General features: G+C 42.5%; 1 pseudogene; it reads right to left on the reverse strand.

Moving 5' to 3' along the window:
- Window positions 1-13,405: 13,405 nt before the first annotated feature.
- On the reverse strand, window positions 13,406-15,775 carry LOC148034923 (uncharacterized; annotated as a pseudogene).
- Between the last annotated feature and the right edge of the window lie 9,213 nt (window positions 15,776-24,988).

Raw genomic sequence — 24,988 nt, forward strand, 5'->3', positions numbered from 1 at the left:
AAGGCACTAGTCCTACGCCGACCTCAAGTCTAATCAGCCCATGTCCCCCAACACCTCAAGACCATAGGCCACAGTGCTCTCCAGAGTCCCAACCATCCGACTCCTCTACGCTTCGGCCCAAGAGAGTCGCACAAACCTATCGGCCTAAACAACGGCCACCACCACAGGTGGCATCATCCGACCAAGTCAAACCGACTCTCCGCAGCCTAACTGACTGCAGCAGCCCAGCTGTGCTGTGACCGAACCTAACCCACCTCTCTTGCCAACAGCCAGGTTACTGACTCAAAGAGACTCCCATCCGCAACTCTGTACAGTCAGAACCTCTAGTTCTAGCAAACCTCAACCACCCATTGGCCTTACGCCCTCCTATGAATGAAAGGCATTTCTAACACTGGCCGCTGACCTTGTAGAGGACACCGGAGATGATGTGGTGGACTGCATCAAACAGCTCAATGCCACCTTTGTAGCGCTGGCCCTCAGCTATGACCGCTTGGACTTGGGTCTATTAGCAGAACCCTTTGCCACAGAAGTGCACAATATGCCTTGCTCTTGGGAGACATTTGAATTCGCCTTTGTGCAGGCTTCTCGCTCTACCGCTGAGTTGCTCGCTAGCGAGGTCTCAAAGAGCAAGCCATCAAGCAACGCCTCATCACATCATATGACCCACGGACAACGTCTGCTATCACCGACCAAGAGATCGCAAGGTTATCCCACCTTGCCGATACTGGATTGCCCTTCTTGAGGCAGTGGTACGCTCTTAGGTTGCAATGGGAAGTTGACGGATGTCGCATAATGACCAACGTCGAACAACACTGAGCCATCAAAATGGCCGAGTATGATCCCACCTACGTCGCGCCTACCTCGTATAGAGTGTTAACCACTCTTCGGGGTCGACCCATGGACGAGCATATCACAGGGCATCCCTACCTTGACCACCTCTTAACAGAGGAAGAGCTCCACATCGCAAGTTTTGTTGACTCCACTGATTTCCTCACAGATGTCCTCACGTACATCACACATGTAGGAATTCGACCCTTTGATCTGGACCGTGTTGCTCAACTGGAATATAACCCCAACTTCTACGCTTGGCTCCTACACAAATAAAAATGAACGCCTTGGCCTCGCAACCTCCAATCCTGGGACGGATTCTTCTTTTCCAAAGGGGGAAAGGGGTAGTAAGGTGGAATGTAAAAAATAAACGAAATAGAATCTAAAAAGTAAACCAAGTGTGAAACGCTTAAATTTGAAATGCAAAGGTAAAAGGTGGTGGTAGAAGTCTGAAAGGCAAAGTTAAGGCTATGTTCAATAAAATCTGCTATGCTTTTGTTCTTCCAGCAAATTAGTTGCCAAAAGTACTAAAAATGGAAATGGCTAAACGTGCAGGTGGGACCATGGCAAGCCAGGACAAAGCGGGCAAGCTTCCCTTCTTGGAGGAGGAACAAATAAAGTACGGCCTCACGGTGGAAACAAGAGCTTTCAAACAGTTAAAGTTCCGCCACGTCTTCAACCTTGAAGACGTAGCCATCGAAGAGCCGGCGGTACGCCAAATCATAGAGTAGTGCCACCTACAGAAGTACCTAGACGCAGTGGGCCGGAAGGTGGATTACACTCTGTGCGTTGATTTCTTGCGTACCTTCAACAGAAACAGCGGCACCGTCGCGGTGCGTGACAATGAAGCTATCAGACAGGTGCAGATCGAGCTAACCCTCGAGTTGGTGGAAAGGGCACTAGGGCTGCCGAATAAGGTGGAAAGGAAGCCAAAAAGAGACATCTACACCATGTTGGGGATGGATAAAGTGAAGGTTCACACCAATGATGGAATTAGCCTAGCGGACATCCCCAACCAAGAAATTCAGCTGCAGGCAAAGATGGTACACGCCTTGTTCTCAAGCCAGAGGTACAACAGCATAATGACCCGAATCAATGTACCTCTGCTCGACAGCATTGCGGCGCAATCGTTGGATAAGGTGAATCTTAATGGATTCGTGAGAAAGACAATTGAGGCCTCGGCGAAGGCCCTAGCAACAGGAGGAAGAGCCGTGGCAGGGGAGTCCCCGTCGTCCCGATCGACCCGTAAGGCATCATCCTCCAAGGCCTCCACCATAGGGTTTGGAGGTGTCCTTATGGCAATCATTCAAGAAGCACTAGGGCAGGGACAAGCAGGAGAAGACAAAGAGGGAGGCGACGAGGAAAGTGGCGAGTCACCGTCACAGTCCCCGCCTCACATAGAAGAGCAGCAGAGGTCGTCTGATGAAACGGAGACGGACGCAGACGAAGAGGGAGAATCCCAGGCTACACCACAAAGGCATGCGGAACAACGAACCAAAGCCCTGCATGGAAAAAGAGAAGAGGAGCGAAAGAAGAAAGAGAAGGAAGATGTGGAAAGGGCTCGAAGGGAGTCGGTCAAGGATGAGGAGGAAAGGAAAAAGAAGGCCGAGGAGGAGCTGAGAAGGAAGGAAGAGGAAGAATTAGAGTTGGCAACCCGTCGCTCCATCGAGGAGCACCACAGAAGAGACGAGGAAGGCGCAGAGGGTCCGCACCAACCAGAGGCACTCGGTCCCAGTACCAGTGTGCCGAAAATCGCGCCCCTGCCCCTTGCAGAAGGAAGAGGAAAGGATCCGATGACGCCAACTCTCCCCCTCTTCATACCGTCCATGCCAGCCACTCCTATCATGACGACACCCCTTGCCACCCAAGTGTCCACCCCAAAAGTCGACAAGAGCAACGTGGTCAAGTGGCTACAATTTTTGGTGGAGCGGGAGCTGGCAAGGGAAGCGGCCGTGACCACCCCAGCATCAGGAGCCAAAAGGGCAGCCACGGCTGAATTGGAGCCAAGGCCGGAACTGAAAAGGCAGAGAATAGAAGATGTTGTCACCACTACGACGATGCCCCACCCCCCACCTCCAGCAGGCCAATACGACGAATATGTTAAGGAGCTGCTCTCGGAGTTGGAAAGGGCCAGGGAAGAAAGGAGGATAGCCGTGGAGGAGCTGGCAGCGGAATGAGAATCACAAGCCGCCCTCCAGCTGGAAAGAACAAAGCAGATAACAGAATATCAAAGGGAAATTGATGTGCTTAGGGAGGAAGCCAGCACTAAGGAGGCAGAAGAATTAAAAGCCCTGAAGGAACGTGACGCTGCCTGGGAGGAAAGGAGAAAAATCTTGATGGAGCGTCTCAACGGGGAGAGGGAAACAAATGCCCACCTTCGACGTAATAATGATCAGCTATCTACAATCAACCTGGAAGTACAAAGCCAGCTTGACAAGATCAAACAGGAGGTTGCAGAGCTGGATCAGTTAAGGGCAAAACAGGTGCGAAGGATGTAGGTGAAGCTGGACCAGCTCAATGCACAGATCGCAAATGAACATCAGGAGCAGTCCCGCCTGCACCGTGAGCTCGAGGCCCATCAGCAATAGCTCATGGCAATGACCCTCCATCAGGGGGAGAGCTTGGAAGATATGGAAAAAAGGGCAAAAGAATGGGTCAATCACAATGAGCAGAGAATACGGGACTTAGCACGCCGGCTAGCCAAGGCCGAAGGAGACAGGGTGTTGGCTGAGAATCAGGCAGAGGCGGCCCAACTCTCCATGATAGCCCAGTAGCACACCTTCCTCAATACACTGCTCCACTCCACCACACCAGAAGGAGATGAAGCCAATGATCAGCTCTGCAAAGGAAACTAACCATTGCACGCAGAGCGCTCATAGCAGGCCTGCACATGCCGCTGCAGCTAGGAGGCCCGCCGCAGAGCCTAGAGGAGCAGAGAAGATATCTTGCACAAGTAGGCCTGACGGCGCAGGAAATAGATGACCTTGGTTTCACAGAGGCAAAAGAACCAGAAGACGAGCAAGTAGAAGGGGGTGAACCGGAGTTCGATCTGGGACCTCAGGAGGAGGAATATGTCCCACCACCCCCTCAGCCACAATAAGGAAGTGCAGCCCCCTCATACATCTGCCGAGAGAAGAGCGGCCCAAACCAACCGCAGGAAAGAGATGGTGGAGAAGGCAAGGAGAAAGCTGAATACCTGCCCCTCTCCTACCGCGCACGCAAGATCCCCTGTTGAATTCCGTGCCGAATTGATTATCTGGGAACATCAAGAGTATAACCATGACCCCTTCTACTTGCGCTTTGAGTTTCCCACTGCCTTGAATAGGGTACTGCCCATTCAACTTGTAGAGGACGTCATTGCTATGGGGGCAAGGCTTAAAGCCAAGTGGTTAGCAGAGCGTGAGGCTCACCCAACTGCTTGGGGAGCTGAGGACCGCAAATTTTGGCAAGATAAAGTCCTCCAGGTGCCTAGATCAGTGGAAGGCTATAATTGCCAACCCACTTGGAGGAGACGCATTTTTGACGTCAACCTTGACGTGTGGATGGCATTTTGCAACACCCTACCTTCGGAGAGAAACGACCCTACTTTTATGCCGTATCCTCGAAGGGTAGGGATAGACTTCAATCTGTCCATCCACGGCAGGTTCGATTTTCCCATTATCTATAATACCAATAGCACCTCCCATAGGGACGCCTTTCTCTTCACCCTCCCCGATTTGTATAGCTCTATAGATAGATTTCTTAGCGAGTTCACCTCTTGTCCCGACCCCGCTTCCATCACCACTTGTAATTATCTTAGGCTAATTAGGATCCTAGTCCACCAAGATCCCGCACCCCAAGAACGCCACCTTCCACCCCTCTATTTTGATCCCAACGCCATAGACAGCGGCACCATGACTCGCCTCATGATGCGTGCTTCTCTTTTGCCATCTTTCTGTGTTGCACTACTCGAAGATATGAGCAACAGCAAATTCACCCAGTACAATCACCCCTTCCTTTCTACCACCACCCTCAAAACCCGCCTCCACCTCAAAGGCTACTTGTTGAGTCGAAAATTCCTTAACAAGGTCCCCCGCCCTCCGCCATCCCCTACCCGCCATTCAAATGACGAGGAGTAAACTCCTATCATGCCCCTGTATCGCTTGCCTCCATGTATACGCCTCCTTATGCTATTATATTTTTAGGCAAAAAAAAGAAAAAAAAAAGAAAAGAAAAGAAGAAGAAGAAGAAAGACGCACCACAATCACTGCACCTAGGATCCTCCCTAGCCCCCCCCCCCCCTTCACACTTAGGGCACATCAAGGGCAGGACTTTCAGACCTGTCACCCTAAGACTTGCACTGCACCTCCAACAAAGCACGAACTGGGTCCTCAAGTGTGGGACGTTACCAAGGGCTTGCCCAAGGTTAGACCCATCTCCTAGTTCCACTGCCACGCGCACCACACACTACACAGCGAAATAGACACACCCCTTAGGGTGTGCACAACTTTTCTTGCAGGTTATGTTCGCACTTCAAGACATGGCTACCCGCGGAAGAGGATCGCCCATGGCTTCCCTTAATGATCAACACTTCTTTTCCTGTACTGGCATCCGGCCATCTGCCTACTGATGGCCACTCTGATTGAATCAATCCAAGGCAGAGCTGCCATTGGCATAGATCTTGGAACCTCATCGTCCAATGATCCATGCCCAACGTCCCAAGATCTACGGATCGCTCATTGATTCCACTAGCCTGAAGACCTTCAACTCAAAACTGAAGACCTTCAAATCAAAGACAAGGATCTTCAATCGAAGCCACGGGTTTTCAAGCCAAACAGCGTTCGAGGGGTTTCTCTAGAATAAATCCCTCCAATACCATCATCCTAAGGGATTGCTTATTGCTTCAAGCGTTTCTCATATCAAAAGACGACCGGCTACATAACCAGCGCCACAACCATGTAACAGACGCCGAGTATCTCCATCGAGCCTAAAGCACGCCGGCATCTCTCCTGGTCATCATCCCTAACCACCCACCTACCTGTTCCGCCTAACAGCCGACCTAACTTACCACTATGTCCCACCGCAGTGCCATGGGACTGGCACTTGGCTAGGAAGGGGGTAATGTTACCATGTTTCCGACCGTGTTTCCGCAGCACAAAGGAGCGGAAAATGGAAAGAAGAGAAAATAGCAAAAAGGTGCAGGATAAAAGCAAAAAAAGATAAAAATAGAAAAAGGTGCCTTGACCGGCAACCAATCCTTGAAAAATTCAAATGTTCGGACACGACACGCAAGAAGCTTCGGTGTTGGGCCAAGGCAACGAAAGAGGAAAAAGGTGCACCATTAAAATGCGGAAGTGCCCTCGAATCTGTGTAAAAGAGTGCCAGGCTCACTCCTGTGCAAAGTGTAGGCATTAGTGGAAATAGGATAAATTAGAATGGTGGGAAATGGAAAAAAGGGCCTAGGCTACGGCCGGCCATGTAAAAGAGGAATGACCGCCCAAAAAGGATTTAGGGCTTTGTATATAAAGTTGAAAAGAGAATGAGAAGCTCATTCTTTGGTGTGTGGCAAAAAGAGTCTTCTTCTTCCTCTCTTCTTCTCTCCTTCTTGCTTGTGTGTGTGCTCTTGAGAGAGGGAGTGTGAGAGTGTGAGGGAGTGAGTGTGTGTGGGAGTGAGGGATCAAGAGGGTGAAGCTCTTCACCATCTCCTCTCCTCTTCTTCTCTTCTCTTCTCTTTTCTTCTCTTGCGCGTGCGGCTATGGAGGATGGAGCTTGGAGATGGAGGAGGCTTGAGGATGCTTGAGCTAGCATCAAGAATCGTGGAGCTACCGGTGTGCAAGAGAGAGGAGGGTACTCGATCGAGCATCAAGGTAAGCTCACTACACTCGTAGGATCGACGGCGCGTCGGCTAGGTGAGAGATAGCCATTAGAGCTCGCTTGGAACGCTTGAAACAATAAGCGGTCCGTGGGACTTGGCAGTTGAGTGAAAGCTCCCACATTGTCTAATAGCCACTTTGTTAGAAGCTTGCTCAACATGAGGTCTCCTTCTAGCACTCTCTTGCTCTCTGTTCGATTTCTACCTGCTAGGGCTAGCACTCTTTGGATCTCTCGCATTTCCATACTCTTGCATAACCTCCTAGTTTGTTGATCCTGGTTGTACGCAGCCATGCCTTGTAGAGCCTTGCGTGCTAGCTTCCTCTCCTCCTTAAGATTTGCTATGATGTTCTCTGTAGGTCTACCGTGGTGTTCTGGTCGGGTTTGAGCATCATATTTTCTCACTAACTGCTGGATCACCTCAGGAAAATCTCCTAGATTGAGTTCTTTGTTGCTTTTACTGCCCGAGCTGCCCTCTCCAATGTCTAAGACTTCTTGTTCTAGCAAGGTGCCGATCAAGTTGATGAGGTCAGATAGATCCACTTTTCGGATAGTGTCGGTCCTTGCTGCATCTAGCTTTTTAGTTGTGTTCTTTGCTTGATCCTACTTTTGGGGATTTGATTATGCATCTATATCTTGGGATCTTCTCTTATTGGTGGATTTCTTCAAGTTTTTTTACGTCTGAGCGAGTTCCTTGTTAATTGCAATCCAGTCCTCAACTTACCCTCACTCTGTGCGTGTGTATTATTTTTTGTGCACCGTGCATAATCAGACATTTAGCTCTTCTCAAGTGTGTTTCGAGTGTTAAAAAGTAAAGTGAGTGAGAAAACAAAGTGTCTACACAGCTCTAGCACTCTTATTTGTGGTTTGGCCTAATAGGCTTGCATGTTTGGTTTCTGGCTGTCCTCGTCGACTTATAGGGTTTTTCATTGCGCTATGCCGTTCAGTTTGTTCAGGGTCAATCTTACAACCAGCCCATAGCACCAAACATGTCAAGTTTGTGAAAATGTAATGCTACACGATTCTTGGCTGTTTAGTCATGATTTCTAGGCATGTAACTGTCCGTAAGGTGTTCAATGGGTTCTTTCGGTGCGGGTCATACTCTTCGTTCGTCGGGGTTTGTCAAATTTCCAGATTTTCTCTCTCAGGTTGCGTCCAATTTACCAGTGTCTGATTCTCAAAATCGGATAGCGTCAGGTCCGATTGTCACAATCGGACAGGATATGTCTGATTGGACAACATGGGTTGTCCAATTTGACTATGTCCAATTCCCAGAATCGGATAGGAGTACTTGGTCCAATTCGGATAGGTGTCCGATCGGACAGGTCACTAGGTCCGATTCCATGGTTTTATTGTGGCAATCAAATCGGTTGAGCATCCGATCAGATGAGGTGGTGTGCTTGATTTCTTCTCGTTTGATTCTCAAAATCAGATGGGAGTGGGTTGTCCGAGTGGTGATGTGGCAGGTTCAATCCTAAGTGTATGATTTTTTTGGATCGGACAAGGTCTTTAGTCTGAGTGTTCGATTCCGCAGAATTAGACACTAGAAAGAGCTTCCAATTTTGTCGGTCGAAACACGCATCGACTACAATTTGTTGAAAATCTCCCCACTCAAGCTACTACCACCTACAAAATCCTCCAGAATCCAAGGAAGGGTGAAGGCCAAGGGACTCATATACCCGAATCTCGCAAAAAACTCCGACACGCTCCAATCAATCCGATGTGGACTCGTGGCCTGCAAGCTCTCTCTCTCTCTCTCTCAAAGTTAAAACTACAAATGAGGCTATCCCTTGCCTCCCAGGGCCTTAAACCCTTGGAGAGCACAGTCTTAGTCTTTCCCATCACTCCCCTTGAGACTCTGACACATCTAAGCACTCATTTTTCCCATTTTTCCCTATTTGTGCCCTGTTTAGAGGCTTGGTTTATAGCAGCAAACCCTAAGCTTTCCACACCGATTTCTCAATCCTATCCTACTCTAAATGCAACAAAAATCAAAAGCAAAGTACTAAAATGATTTCTCCTACTCAACTAATCACCAAAAACCAAAAATACCTACTTATAGTGCGGATTAAAAACCCAAAACCTCCTATCTACCTCAAGATTTGGTTCAAGGATGAAACCCTTACTTCAACACTTGATTTAAGCGTGCAAGTGCTCAAGTTTGAATCCGTTGGTCCCAACAACTGAACCAAAATATTGGGAGCTCATGCTCAACCGCCAAGACCCACAGACCACTTATTGTTCAAGCATTTCAAGCAAGCACTAATGGCTACCTCTCACATAGCCGACACACTCTCCCTCTCTACGAGTGTAGTGAGCTTACCTTGATGCCCGATTGAGTCGCCTCCTCTCTCAAGCACTGTGGCAGCTCCACGATTCTTGATGCAAGCTCAAGCAAGCTCAAGCATCGTCCTCTAAGCTCCATCCTCCATAGTTGCGTGTGAGATAAGAGAAGAAAAGACAAGGGAAGTAGAAGAGAGGAGATGGTGGAGAGCTTCACCTCCTTGATCCCTCACCCTCACACACTCACTCCCTCACACTCTCACACTTCCTCTCTCAAGCACACCACCCAAGCAAGCAAAGAGAAGAGTCTCTTGTTGCCACACACCAAAAGAATGAGCTCTCATTCACTTTTTGAACTTTATATATATCCCTAAAATCCATGGGCACTCATCCCCTTTTTTACATGACCAGCCATTGTGGCAAGGTCCTTTTTCCCCTACCCTTCTACTTGTCCTATTTCTTTAGTTTATGCATGTCTACCCTTTTACAATTTGCACAGGAGGGAGCCTGGTGCTCTTTTACAAAAAATTTTGGGGTGCCTTACACTTAAAAATGTGATTTTTCCTTTACCTTGATTTTAGAGGTCATCATTGTGCCTTTACTTGTTCTCCTCGTCCTACTTCTTTCATTACCTCCGTATTTTACTTCTTTTTCCTTCATCTTGAGATGGGGTTAACAATAAGCCATCTACATGTCGAGCCCCTAGTAGCCGACTTCCCTATATTGTGTCATATGCCAATTGTGGGCTCCCATATCCAAGACCTCAGTAGGTGGCTCTTCCCGATCCTCCCGAACAGCAACCTGCAGCTTCTCGAGTTGACATTAACCCATCGAGCATCCCATTGCCTCTAGGCCTGATCAACTCACCCACCTAGTACTGCTCCAGTCCATTTTGTTGAAGAGCTTGCCGAGAACGATGATAATACCAACCCATTTTGTTGAAGGAAATGCAATGCTTATGGACTATAGGCCCGTCCTCCTGATCTTGATGTTAAGACAAGTTTGAGGGCATGGCTTGATGCAACCCCGTGGGACTCTTTCCTACTGGACTTGTGGCCAACCCAGTTGTATCTCCACATGGTGCCCTAAAAAACAAGAACAACAAAAGGAGAATGAAGCTGGGCAAAGGTGTCCTAAATGGAAAATAACTCATATGTATTCTGATTGCCCAAAGAGGAAAGCTAGCTCCAACAAAGCTATTGTACCCATTGTGCCCTTGACTCTCTTCACAATAGAAATGCTGAAAGATGAGGATATGACTCCCATCCCGATTAATGCCATTACCCATGCACAAGCTAAGCATGGTGGCATTAGTATCCCTAGTCCATCTTTGGCTACTGGTTCTATCATTGGAAAGAAGAATGCAAAGAAGAAAACTAAGTGTGTTGCTCTCAAACTCAAGAGTGACGAGGTCACTTCAATTCCCACGATTGCTTCGAATGCTAATGCAAGCTACATTTTCTCCACACACAAAAATGGTTGCATCAGTCAAAGTAGGTGAATACCTTAACCCTAAGCATCAACTTAAGTTGATTAAGCAAAGTAAAGAATTGGATGGAAGAGGCTCAAGCTAAACTTAGGGCTGAAGAAGCCAAGGACAATTTGCAACCACATGGCATTAATAGCACACTTCCCTTGGCCTCAATAGTTGGCCCTAACACCTTTGGATGACCCACTACTGAATTTGGCACACAATAGCTTGCCCAAGGTCAGAAGTCAAGGAAGCTACGGTATTAGGAAGTAGACCTTGGGCTTTTAGGGGTTGAAATCTTCACAATTTGGTCTAGGTGTCCTCAAAAATGTTGTAGATTTCCAGTGGGGCTACATTTTTTGTTTTTAAATCTTGGTAATCCGAGTATGGTTCAAGAGATACGAGCAGTTTTCTATAGGGTGGTCTTATAGGATAGTTTTTTGGACCAGGATAAGATTGAATCTGATGGATGTAAAGTATTGCATGTGACATATGCTTTGACAGAGATGTTTGAGACTGAGATGAGGGTACCAAGGATAGGAAAGAGGATCAGAACATTCAAGAGAAGAGATGCAGAAGATGCCTATGCAGTGGAGAACCTAGTGGAAGATGAGCACATTGACATAGATGAAGAAGAGGAAGGAGTACAAGTCGACATATGAGTTTTTGATGCCACATGATCTAGGAGGATGATTGGGATGCTATAGAGGATTGATGAGCTATCAGTGCCAAGGTTGGATAAAAAGGGATACATGTTAGTTGGGATCTCCTTCAACAACTACCCCCCAACCTACCTTTTTCTGTCTACTACTATTTGAGCGACCTGTCCCTAACCAAAATCAACCTGTCTCCAACCATTTGTTGTCTACATTGTCTACAGCAATCTACAATTTCAATTTTTGCATTAGTTTATTCATGTATTGCTTATTAAGTATCCTTGTACACACTCACAAAGAGCAATTTGCAACTCGCTCAACTTCCTCCATCTCTGCACGTAGGCTTTCATCATTCTCTAAATCATCCTCCCTCTCCATAAAGTTACCATTGTCATCGTTAACTTGCACATTTGATGAAAAGCATAAGCATTAAGCATTAGATGAGGAGGTTGGAAAAATCAACCTTGAGCCTCTACGATGAAATGACTAGCACAGAAACTAAGCTATCTCATGTTTGCAGATATCATTTTACTCTAGTAACATAATGGCAAACAAGAGCCAATAGTTTGCCCACATTAGAGCCTCATAGCCAAAAAAAGCTTGCATAATATAGCCACTGGGTAATTAGTACAAAATAAGTTAGGGAATCACATAGCCAACTTATGAAAGTGCAAAGGCAACTCATCCTAGTTTACAAATATTCCTTACCTCTTCATAATATGTTTTTTGTTGCCTGAAATTGTAAATGATGAGATCTCCTGTTTCCTTGAGTAAAAGATGTTCTACGGGGCTACCCACCAGGCCTGATGGATTGTGGAGATGGAGAATACCTGTCCCATGGAGACAGTGATGCTGCAAACACAAAGTTACCAAAGTAAACAAAAGTGTTCCAATGGACACTAAAAACCAATCAAATGCTGCACGGGGAAAATAAAAACTAAAATACCTCTGCTATATGGGGGGGTCTCCTCCTTCCCAAGGAGAGACCATTCAAGACTCAACTAGTGATGGTGGGATGTAAACTTGAGATGGTAACCTAAGTCTATCAAATCTGTCATCAGACTTGAGGGTTCCTAAGGCATCTTCATTGAACAATGGATCAAGCAGTCTACACAAATACCTGAGTATCCTAGTCTTTTTGTTGGACTACAGGCAACCTTCTCACTTCAATTCAAGTTTGCATGCTGTTCATTTTGTTTCCTTTTGCAAGTAGTTGCAAGTAGTGTATAGTAGGGGGCATCTATTCCATTCTTGCATCAATACCTCGCCCAGTCCTTCCAAAGTTTCAATGTGTGTGGTAGACGTATTCTCTCCAATGAGTGGCCAATCTATCAATGGTAGATAGTTTCATTAAATTCCAATAGAAAGGGGCCCAAAGCCCGCCCATGGGTGGTTTATTTGCACCTTCAAGTAGGAGCCAGTCCCTAGTTGTTAACTTGCCACATGTGAGGCAGTTTGTGTGCATATTAATTTAGACACCATAGTTAGGATCCACGCAGCTATGGAGCAGCGACCCTACTTATTCCATAGAAACAATGGTCTCACAAAATGTAACTCAAACACCCCATGGCATTTAAACTACTATCTTGACACAAAAAGGCAAGCATTATAACCTCTGAGAGACTTGATTTTGTGGCAAACCAATTTTCCTTTCAATTACTGCTTGTGTAGCTAATTGTTCCCTAGCTCTCATCTCTAAATTTTGACACCAATAAATCTTGGATTCATTTGGCTATAAAGTATAGGTATTGAAAGCCTTCAGAGGGGCAACAGCAACAACACATCAATTGATGACGGCAGCAAGTCATTGATTGCAGGAAGCATTACTCAACAACCTTCAACAACAGTGTCATGACTAGCAATAGCTTAAACAACAACAAGTTCTCAGGGCAATGAATAGGGTGACAATAACCAAACATCTTAACTTCTTTTTAAACAATATTTAAACTTAAATGGAAAGGAGAACAGAAAGGCCCAAAGAAATAGCATACCTCTCCGAAGCTTTTGGACTTGAACAAGTAGTCCCACTAGGCTGGGAGTCCAGAGAGCTATGTGGTGTATAATGATCCTTGACTGATGTCCCACCAGGCTCAATTGTGAATCTTCGCCTTGCTCCGAACTTGTTGGGATGAATAGTTGCACCCATCTTGATTCAAAAGAATGAAAACTTAAATCTCCACCCATCTCGATTCAAAAGAATGAAAACTTAACTATTATGATTCACCCTCATCATTTTCCAGAATGGTCTCTGTAACCTTGGCATGTGCCCAATGCGGCAACCAAGACACACTGAACTTTAATGCAAGAGTTGTACTCCTTACAAGCTGAGATCCATAATAACAATAATACCAGAAGCATCCAATTCTTGTGTTTGAGACTTGTCACATCTCATGGGGGTTGAAGAAGTATTATTTAGTTGCCCTTTTGAGTCAGTAAGTAGTATGGATGGATTGGATGTTTGCAATTCAGAAGGTAAACTATAGCGTTTCTACATCATCTTAGTCAGAAGATTAGGAAGCCTCCAAACAAATACACAATTGTCTCCACTGACTTGCTTGAAAACAATAAATCAGTAGCACCAAGTGAAAAAGTTGTAGTAAAGAAGCCAAGGTAAGCATATATACAACTCTAAAGGCCACCTTAAACTTACCGATATTAGCCGCTTGCAATCAGGCATGAAAGTATCCCTGTTATTACTTCATCATGACCTTGCCCTTGGGATAAAAGGCTTCCATATGATATGTCATGCATGTGCATGCTCTTATTAGAATGCGAGCAGACTACATATGACCCACAAGGATCAATGAGAACCTACCACAGAAAGGAGCAAAAGACATCAGAAACTGTGATGACAAATATTGTACACAAACCCAATGTCTCAAAGATCAAAAGTGGCAAAGCTGTAGACAAAAAAAGTGAGATATAAAGAGATGTGGCTTTTTGAATTATCTTCAAGTGTCAACCTTAAGAAGAACAAGGTTCAATCCTTATTATTTTGAGCTTTCTTATTTGAACATAGCAAAAATCCTTGTAAAAACAACAACAATTTGATCTTATGCACCATTTGTAAAACACCAAAACACACATGCCTTTTTTGCCCTGTTCTTTACACCATTCGAATTTCAAAATGTTCAATAAATTGAGCAGGTTACAACAAGGACTTCATTGTTCATACTTTTATGGGCTCACTAGCTTCTCCTTTTGGTTTGAAGCATCTTATAGACTTCCCATCAGCAAGATTGTGCATGTTCAGCTTCTTATCCTGAAACCATACGAGACAAATAACTTAACATACTAGCCAATCATGTTTCAATATAAGACTTGTGGTAACCTTCCATGAAAATTAGTTCCAACCTGTCCAACAGTGACTGCTAGCTTGTTGTATGGATCAATGTCCATATCATAAATTGTGCCATGAGAAGCCATTTCTTGATGATAACGTGTACTCTTGATGCCCATTGTCGTTGCCTCTATGTTGTGAAACACCACTTATCTCCAGAGGCAAGTCATTTTACAATTGGGCCAAGACAAAATAGACCCGAGAATCTTAAAATCCAGAGTAAAAACCATGACTTTAGGAGGAATCCATACTTGTCCACACTAGCGCTCAACAATTTGAAACCACTGCAAGCAAATTTTGTTGTAGTGATTGAAGCTGAATGATCAACTAATGTCTTGATGACATCAAAGTTTTTGAATTCAAAAATCAAGCGTGCTCAAAGAAGTACTCTATAAGACAAACTCTTCAATAGCATAAGACAATAAAAATATATGCCTCCAAACATGAACTCTGAAAGTGAATTAAATGACCACCGTGTTGACAAAGGAATGACAGACTATGAATGTACAAGTCACAATACGTGCAAACATCATATATATGTACAAGAAGGTCTCTACTACCAAATGCCAAAAGGGGAATTTGAATGGCATTAATGTCAGCACCCATGAGGGCCACATCTCCAAATCTCAAAGTAAGAATCTCTGCATCATGCCCTTCCTGCCAAGTATTACCACAAACTCCAGTATAGTATCACCAACCACTTATCAAATAATGCTATTAAGTAGTGTCTTCATAGCACCTTTAAGTCTAACTATGATGCTTATTGAAAAGATAAACACATTTGATCAACCATTGTTCACCTTGAAGTTTACAATCTAAAGGGACTATAGATCATATAAATGAAGATTGCCATTTCGATCACCAACTGCTAGAGATAATGACCATCTAAGCTGACACTTAACGAATGAAAGCCCTTACATGAGTTTGAAGGATCGCTTGACTCATTTGAAACTGTCTTTGCTTTTGGTTCAACTCGCTTGTCTCTGCAGAGGAATAACCATTATTTACCTTGAAGTTTACAATCTGAAGGGACTCTGTGTATCATATACATGAAGATTTCCATTCCGATCACCAACTACTAGATAATGACCATCTAAGTTGACACTTAATGAACGAAAGCCCTTACATGAGTCTGAAGGATCACTTGACTCGTTCAAAACTGTCTTTGCTTTTGGTTCACACAGGGACACATTCTAATTGCATTTGTTGGAAACACTTCAGCACCTCTTCATTGAGCCCATTTTCAGCATATCCTTCAATCAATACAGTCCAGGAAACCGCATCTTGAGCTAGAAGCCCATCAGATTCTTTTTGCCCTTTAGTTATGGAGCCACATCTTCCATACATGTCAATTAATGCATTGCTCATTGAGAGATTTTCCAATCTTGCCAGTCGGATTTTGGTATGTAATCACCAGCCCACTTCCAAGGCTCCAATGGTCCCACAAGCTTTCAAGCAGAGAATGAAAGTGATAGTATCTCCTGATACACCTTCCAGTTGCATCTGATCAAAATAGCTAAGGGCTTCTTCACAATGGCCATGTTCAACATATCCTGCAAGTAGAGCTATCCACATGACATCATCTTTAACATGCAATTTGTCAAATAGCTGGCGTGCTTCTCTAGGCAAGTTGCATTTGGCATACATATCCACCAGTGTGGTGTTGACATGGAACTCTTGCTCCAAGCCTTTTTGAATGATTTCTATGTGTAGCTCTCAACCTGTTTCCACAGTCCTTATGGTTGCACAAGCTATCAAGAAATAAACATATGGGTGACAACATTTGTATGCAATCCTTCGAGCTGCATCTATTTGTAAGAATCCAGTATTTCCTGATTGAGACCATGTTCAGCAGGCCCTGCAATGAGCGCAGTCTAGGAAACCACATTTTGAACTGGTAGGCTCTTGAAAACTTGGTGTGCTTTAGTGAGGGAGTAGCATTTCCCAGACGTGTCCACAAAGGTGCCATACACATTACTTTCTTTATCCAATCCATGCTGAACAATATTAGCGTGTGTTTTCTTGTCCACGTTAGCATCCTGGAGCCGAGAGAGCATGCATTGAGCATGACCACATACGTGAATTAATTAGGCTGTGCACAATGCAGGGGCATCTGGTGTTAGAGGTGGAAGGCATGGCGTGGCCAGCCGTAGTTGATGTAGGTAGAGATGAGGTAAGTCCAGGAGTGCTCGGTGGGGCATGGCAAGCCGTGGAGGAATACATGCTGGGCATCATGCAGGTTTCCTAAGATGGAAAGCGTAGCTATTGGGTAGTTTCCCAGGGCAAGGTGGGTTTCCAAGTGATGGAGGCGGAAGTATGCATGCAGGCTCTGGGCTTGGACGACATTTCTGGTGCATCGGTAGTGCTGTAGGAGACAAATCTCTCTCTCTCTCTCTCTCTCTCTCTCTCTCTCTCTCTCTCTCTCTGTGTGAGCAGCATGTTTATTCTTTAGCTTTGCAAAAAGAATTGGGAGCTTAGCCTTGCTAAAAAAAATCAAGCTTGTATGATTAGATATTTTTGCAAGCTTAAACGATATCATTGGGTGAACAAGCTACTACTCATTTGACTTTTTGTGTTCCATTTGACGCTTCACCTCTACTAACATCATAGTCAAAGAGTAGAAGTAACCACCAAACTACCATGGCAATAGTGTTGCCACCATGAAGCATATCTAAAGGCCTTTTCCCTCACTACCCCTCCATGACACTCAACTCCATTGAATAATTTTCTCATTTCATAAGCTAAATACATGAGCTCTAGGAAGGCGTACCAATAGTCTCAAAATGAGCTTTGAGATGTAAACATGGTATGAGCTTTTGCACACCTTGATTATTTGGTGGAATATTTTAATTTTGATCAGAACAAGTGGAGCCTCTCTTTGGTTGGGTATTACAGTGTGACTAACTAAAATCAATTAATTTAGCTATGGACAAAGATAGTGGGTCCCACCCTTGCATGTTTCTAACTATGATCTTCCCCTTCCATATTTAAAAGGTAACTAAAATCAATTAATTTAGCTATGGAAAAAGATAGTGGGTCCCACCCTTGCATGTTTCTAACTATGATCTTCCCCTTCCATATCTAAAAGGTAGGTATGCTTTGATAGTCCATGAATAGGGATAAGTTGCATGGTTTTGTAGTTCATGAATAGGGATAAGTTGGTAAGGGATAGTGATAAGTAATCTTGATAAAAATAGCTTTGAGTTTAATAGTTGGCAATATGAACTCTTAAACAAATTTTAATATCTGACAATTTCATATTTTTATAGTTCCTAAAAATCAATGTTGCATGGATTACAAGCAAGGTGAATGCACATGATTGCAAGCATGGTGAATTGTTTTCATCTTATCAAGCATTAAGTGCAAGCTATAAATAGCAAGCATGGGTATTAAGGTTTCCTTTCAAAAAAAAAATGTTGGGTTTATAATGTATTTTTAGCAAAATTCATGATAGTTAAGCATGAAAAAGCACTTTTCTTCTACAATTATGGGGTTTACATGCAAGGAGGATTTGTTACACAATCTAGTATGTTGAAGCCACCATCATAATCTGTGTTAGGATTATGCTCCATGACACACCACTTTGCTTTGTAGGGATTTATTCAAACACACCATGCATAACAACACTCATATTGAACTATTTTCATTGCTCTACAATAACTATCACAAGACACATACTATTTTAGATATACAGAGGTATGCCCACAATTTTGTCAAAGCATTTTAGAGCTTCATCACTGTGACCATTTTGCGCATTTCTTGCAAATCAGTGCAGTCCAAGAGAATCCATCATGAACAATATGTTTGTCAAGCACTTGTTGTGCTTTTGCAAGAGCATCACATTTAGCATACATAGTTATTAAAGTGCTTGCAACATAGGGGCTTCTTTCAAGTAACCCCTGTTTACAAATGTCCTCATGTAGCCTTGTGCCCTTGAATAGATCCTTTTACTTTGCACAAGCTTTCATCCACTTTTTACCTTCTCCGTTGACCATCAAGCCTTGTTATATCTTGTTAATAAACCTTGTGCTATAGAACACATCGCTCGATGGGCTACTTTTGCTTTTAGAATTTGACTTCTCGGTGGTGGTTTGTAAAGGGAAGAAGCACTACATGGGCGACCATATGTCTCACATCCCCACAGGAGAAGCTGCTGGACAAGGTATTGTAGACGAACTGCCAGATGTGCATCTATTCAGCTTATCCAATGAAAGAGATTTGTTTAGAGTCGACATGACACCATATTGGGCAAATGACAAAGTCCAAGTGCTTGACCACGGACTACCTGAATGACCAATAGAAAAGGCCTAGCTTAGGTGACTCATCTTGAAGATCCAACCCTATCAGTTGATAGCAGGCCAACTCTATAGCTTGGGGAAAGATGGGTTGCTGCACACATGCATGTGTGAGCATGAAATGCATGACCTACTTGCATGGGCACATGATGGAATCGCAGGAGGACACTTCAGTGGAGACACGACAGCCCGCAAGGCGCTGTAGTTTTAGTTGTGGTGGCCTACTCTTTTCTGATATGCAACACGAATCATAAAGCACTGTGATGAGTGCCAACAGACTAAGGTCCCTATTCATAAGGATGAAACTTCAATGGAGACATGACAGCTCGCAAGGTGCTGCAGTTTCAGTTGTGGTGGCCCACTCTTTTTCGAGATGCAACACGAATCGTAAAGCACTGTGATGAGTGCCAACGGACTGAGGAGGACACTTCAGTGAAGACACGACAGCCCGCAAGGTGCTGCAGTTTCAGTTGTGGTGGCCCACTCTTTTCCGAGGGTTATACAAGTGGTAGGAGATGGTAGCTCGATGAAGAAGGAAATTGATTCCCGCAAGCATGAAAGAAAGGCTTAAAGAAAACTATATTCCTTGAAGAAGCTCCTAGGGCTATAATCCTTGAAGAAGCTCCTAATGATCTTGGGAATCCCCCTTTGAAACATAAACAACAAGGGAGTTTGTGGCTACATCTCCAAGATCGTCCTTCTTAAAAAGGGATGGCGAGTATGAGGGAGTACCTAGGTGAGATGAAAAACATCTATGTTGGGAGTGATTAGCAGTCAGGATTGTTTGGCAAGTGGCTCAAAGGTGCCAATCTTCAATCAAATTTTGGATTTACAATAGTCTTCTTTGGTGGTGATCAGGGCTCGCTGGACGAATCCACATGCAAACTCGTCTCTCTGGTCGTGGCAGTCACTCTCAGGTTTATCTAGAATAAAAGAAACAGCATGAGCTTCAAAGGAGGCCCTGCTAAATGCGTTGGATCCCTTCGTGCTGAATGTATTTTTGTGCTAAAAACCCTTGAATCAGCTCACTGGATCTGTGAGTTGTTTTGTAAGGAGATCAGGGAGCGTCCCTCCATTTTGTGAATGGCCTGCTGCGCTCCCCGATGAGTAAATTTCTATTGAAACTGAAGTTCGCATTACAAAATTTACTTACCATTGTGGTTTTCACGTTTTGTGCTCGACACAAAAAAATTCCTCTGTAGACCTTTTCGGTCTGGTGCACGGGAAGAAGCTTCTTTTATTCACTAAAGGCAACGTGACGCCCACCGTGGCGGGACAAAAGAACAGATGTAGCTATCGCTTTCACGCACTGATTATATAGCTACTCATGCGTTGCAGCCTTTTTATGTTTTCTTTTTCAAAAGGGAACGGTGGTGGATGGGAACGGTGTCCCTAGGGGAGGAGGGAGGACTTATGAGATGGTTGGTGCACAAATAGGAATAGGTGTGACAATAGAAAGCTTTCTCATGGGCCCTTTGCTCTAGAAGGGAATAGAGCATATATAGCCTACTCTTGCTAATTATTTGTCAAAGGAATGGCTCTTGATGAAGAATTCTCAACAAATACCACAAAAGCATAGCTTTGGGCTTTGGCTCTATGAGAATATATTTCCTTGTGATGTGTATCTTGCTCTAGTATTGTTGGGACTAGCTCCTCTGAAGGTATAGTGTCTCATATATGAGAGGTGAGAAGATTGATTTGAAATATACAATACTTCGGTGATGCGAGATGTGACAGAAGCATCAGAACAAGGTCTTTTGAAGCCATGATGGGATGGAAGCTCATTTGGTATCTCCATCTTGTTGATGCGATCCTTCATGGTAGGGGAATCTATGATGTTGACAGAGAGAGGTCGTAGCTTCAATTCGAGAGTTATGCAGCACTTGAATGTCGAGACTTGGCAAAGGGATGCCAATCTGGCGGCCAAGACTTTTGCAATGGTGGAGACATGTCTTATATGCACAAGCACAAAATTTGTACAAGTTAAGAATATAAAGGGCTGTGCTTCCATTGTTGAGCCAATTGCATTAAGTTGTTGAGTCTATAGTTGCTTCTACATTGGGATCCAGAGTAGTTGGGTGATATAGGGTTATCACGTAAACCAAGAGGTCCAAGCTGTCAAGGATGCACTCAACTTTTCATGACCATAGTAGTTCATCATATCTAGCTTTTTGGAAATAGAAAGAGAGGGTAGGATAGGTATCTATATGGGTGGTGTCATAATGACTAATCGTAGACTTGTAGCCCCACAGAAAAGGCAGTAGAGTGATATGAAGGTGGTTGGTAGTAAGGAATTTAGTCACAGTCCATTTTTTGATTTGCATCACAATTTGAGTAATGATTTACAACAATCTTTACGAGAATCCTCATGGTCATAATGTTGTGAATGTTGGTATTCTCGGTTGTGATTGTCGTTGCGATGGTTCTTACTTTTCTCAATATATACAATCTTGCCTATCATATCAATCTACTATCTATATCCTTCAATATTTTCCAAAAAAACAAGAAAAGTGATTGTTGATGTGGAAGATGACCTGCTATTGACAAAAATGTTTTATGGGATAATGTTGTTATCATGTTCAAGCTGTTGTATGATAGTATGCTAATGAATTAGTTAGCAAAAAGGACCAAGAGAATTTGAGCTATGAAAATATAGCCTTGTGCAAGATTGGTCTAGTCAAATGCATCAAGAGGAGTCCTTGCAAGTGCTCACACAATTAAGTAAGCTCGCTCTTTGTTTCTTCTTTCTCCACCTTAAAAAGTATTTTTGGAAGTATTGTATGATAACTAAACACTTTAATTTTGAATATAGAGATATCTTTTAACCTAATGAAGAAAGGGATTTAAGCATGGAGATATCAATTGCACATGTAAAATCGCTTAATACTGAAGCTATCAAAGCGATCCTAAAGGATAAAACGGATCAAAAGCTTACAAAACAGGAGATTGAAGCCTTTTTGAAAGGGAACCAAATTAACCCAAGCGATATACAAGCCTTGTTAGATGAGACAAGTATATCTAGCAAAGGATGCATAGCTATTTACAAATCTATTTAATAAAAAATGAAAGACTCTAGGTAGCATAGATTAATATTGCGAAATTTGATATCACTCAAAGGAATACGAAAGTAACTGAATGAATAAGTTTTACAAGTCTTACGAGCTCCATTTCATATTGAAGATAAGATATTATTGAGTAACATGGGAGGTGGTGGTCTATATTTTACAGCTTGGAGGCCTTGCACTTATACTTTGTTCATTTATCTGAAGTTACTCTAGAGAAATGTGATGGTACCTTGAAATTTTTACTCAAGCTCGATAAGTGTCATATGGTGAATCATAGAAAGCTAGAATGAGCTATCATCACCTTAATAAATAGGGCACTTGATCCAACAATTTCAAAGGAAAATCCAAAATGGTTTAATGTCCACTCTGAGAGCAATACATTTTCGCTAGGGTCCTTTGAGGCGAGCAATATATTTATATTAGAAGTTCACTTATGATCATGCATGATAATAGTGTAACTATGTCAAACTAAGAGTATTACATTCTTATAATATGCGTGTATGTTCCAAGTTACGTTTGAGAATTTTGAAACCTTGCAATAGAGTTTTATAAGATAAATGTGCTACAAATTATGAGCGAGTAAAGAAATGGAAGATTCTTGGAGGTGAAAAGATTTGGATGATAAAAAGTAGAGTTGTAACTAGCATGTGATTTTCAAAGGGGGGTATATTCAAAGAGCTAATGTATATATTGCATGCACAATGCAAATAAATTTGATCATAAGAATTGGAAAAGGGCTATTGACAAGCACCTAAAATATCCAAATTTTAGAACAAATTTAGATATTCCAATGTCAAGAGTTTATATTTTCACAAAGCATGGTGTATGCAAAATTATTGAGAAGTTACTATTCGATTGCCGTTCTTATATATATGTTTTATTTGGACAATACAACTTACGTCTAGGTAGGTCAAGGCAATTGTAACAACACTTGAAAAATGTTTTGTCAAACATTGATTGAAAAGAATGAGAAAAGATCAAAGGATGGCTAAGAGATGCTGAAGAAACGTTCCATTGGAAATGTGAAAGTACAAAGATTTTTTTTGTACCAACCTTATATAATAATCCTTGTCAAGGAATATAGTCTGCTAAAAATTATTCAATATAACCAATGGAAGTGTATCCATAATGTAGTTGTAGGCCATATAGACAGTGGTAAAGCATGATCACACAATGCCAATGTTTGCAAGTCTTTACACATGATCTTTAAGTTTTGTGACTTATAAGTATGGAATTCGTATGACTATTTTTGAAATAGTATTGATGGAGTTCAAAAAGTCAATGGTTAGTGTATGGACATATCAACATATTAATCACTATATGGTATGTTGTCTTCATAAAATTTGATGAAGTTCAAATGTTTAATTGAATGTGCAATAATAATCCATCCTTTTAATGCTTTGGCAATACATTATATACAATCATATCCCTTGGTTTGCTAAGGAATATGGTAGTTTGTTAGTGTAATCAACTCAAGGGATAAAGAACACCTATTATCAAGCTCTTATTAGTTATTTCAATCATACAAGATATGGTGAAAAAGTTGAGAAAGCTAACAATTTAGAAGGATTATACTAATGGATCTACAAAAATCTTGTCCATATACTTAACAAGAAAGAAGCACTAAAAGCATCTTAAATTAACAAAGTAAAACAACATTTAGAGAGACAAAGAAGAAAGGAATCTTGGTAAAATTCAAATGTAGCAAATGAAACATACTATCATGTGCCAGATAAAGACAAGGAAAGCCTTGGATGCCCACTATCCACAACTCCTCTCAGAAATCTATATATAATGAAATACTTGAAGAGTTTTGTAGGAAACTTGATATAATGAAACACTTATCAATTTTTAAATATTATTATATAATAAAATGTATCTCATTTTTTTGAAAAATATTGTTATTGAGTAAAGTGACAATACAATGGTCAAAGCTCACTCCTCTCCTTGTGGCCTCTTTGAAGATGGCTCGGCTTCATTATGTAATTATTTTATTGATTTTTGCTCTAGTTCTTTCAAGGAATGTTGATCAATTATTGGAATTGATATAGATCTAAGTAGGTGCCTTTTTTCATATTTTGCAAGCAAATTTGGATCCCTGATCCCACACATTAAACCAAAAGATGCATATACTAAATGGTATCTATCACCTTGCGGATGAAACCGAGAGTCTTGACTACAAAGCTTCTTACTTCTCTAGCAACATTATTTTCTTTGTATTCCATCTAATGGGTTGCTCTGTAAGATATCTTGATAGGGAATTCAATGTAAAAAGAGGAAACATGATACAAAACAATAGACTTTGGAAAGATGAGGTTTTTGATGTAATATCTCGATTCAAAGTCCTTGAAGGAAGTGTTGTCTCATATTGGAGCACATCCTTGTAGATCATGGTCAAAGTCTTTGATGTAGAGTAGTATTCTATATACCTGACATTCTAGTTCACTAGCAAATACTTATTCCAATTTGGAACAACAAAATCAGAATCTTCTTTAAGATTTTGTGTTATAATAACTAGGTAATAGTCCTTCCTAATGTGAAAAAGAGCTTAGATATCAATCAACATGACATATTTCCTTTTACTAAGAGGGAATATGGGAGGGGGTAGAGTTGTAGGAACTTCACCATCATCCACCTCACTTGTTTGTCCATCAGCTAAATCCACCTCTATATTCTCCCTTTTTAAAGCCTCAGTATCTACCTGAGCAATTTGCACCCTCACATTGGCCACTTCTAATGGCTATGAGATCTCTTGCACCTCATGGATATCTTATTTGATAGCTTGTTATGTACCTTTTACATTCTAGACATGCTCTTTCACTTCATTTCCTAGTAATATATACAAAAGAAAACCATCGTATGAAAATACCCATAATTGATATGTGTTGAGGATTGATATGATTGTGTTTTTAGCTGTTTGGGTGATTTTTGTATGATTTGAATTATAATTGATTGGTTTGGAAGTGTTTCAGAGAGTTTTAGATAAGGTTGAATAGGTTTAAGAAGCTCATGGAGTTTTTAAGTGGAGATATGATGTGCTGATAGGTTCTATTGAGTGCTTGATTGGTTCAATTGAGCTTCTATTTTGTTTTGTTTTTTTTTCTGTATAAGAGAATGGAATGATGATTGATGGAGTTTAAGATTGTTTGGAAACTTATTGAATGATTCTTGATGGTTTTGAATGGTTTCGTTGAGCTAAA

Source organism: Lygodium microphyllum, chromosome 6 (genome assembly GCF_053477565.2).
Source record: "Lygodium microphyllum isolate KBCC chromosome 6, Lygodium_microphyllum_v1.1.10, whole genome shotgun sequence".
Taxonomy (NCBI): Eukaryota; Viridiplantae; Streptophyta; class Polypodiopsida; order Schizaeales; family Lygodiaceae; genus Lygodium; species Lygodium microphyllum.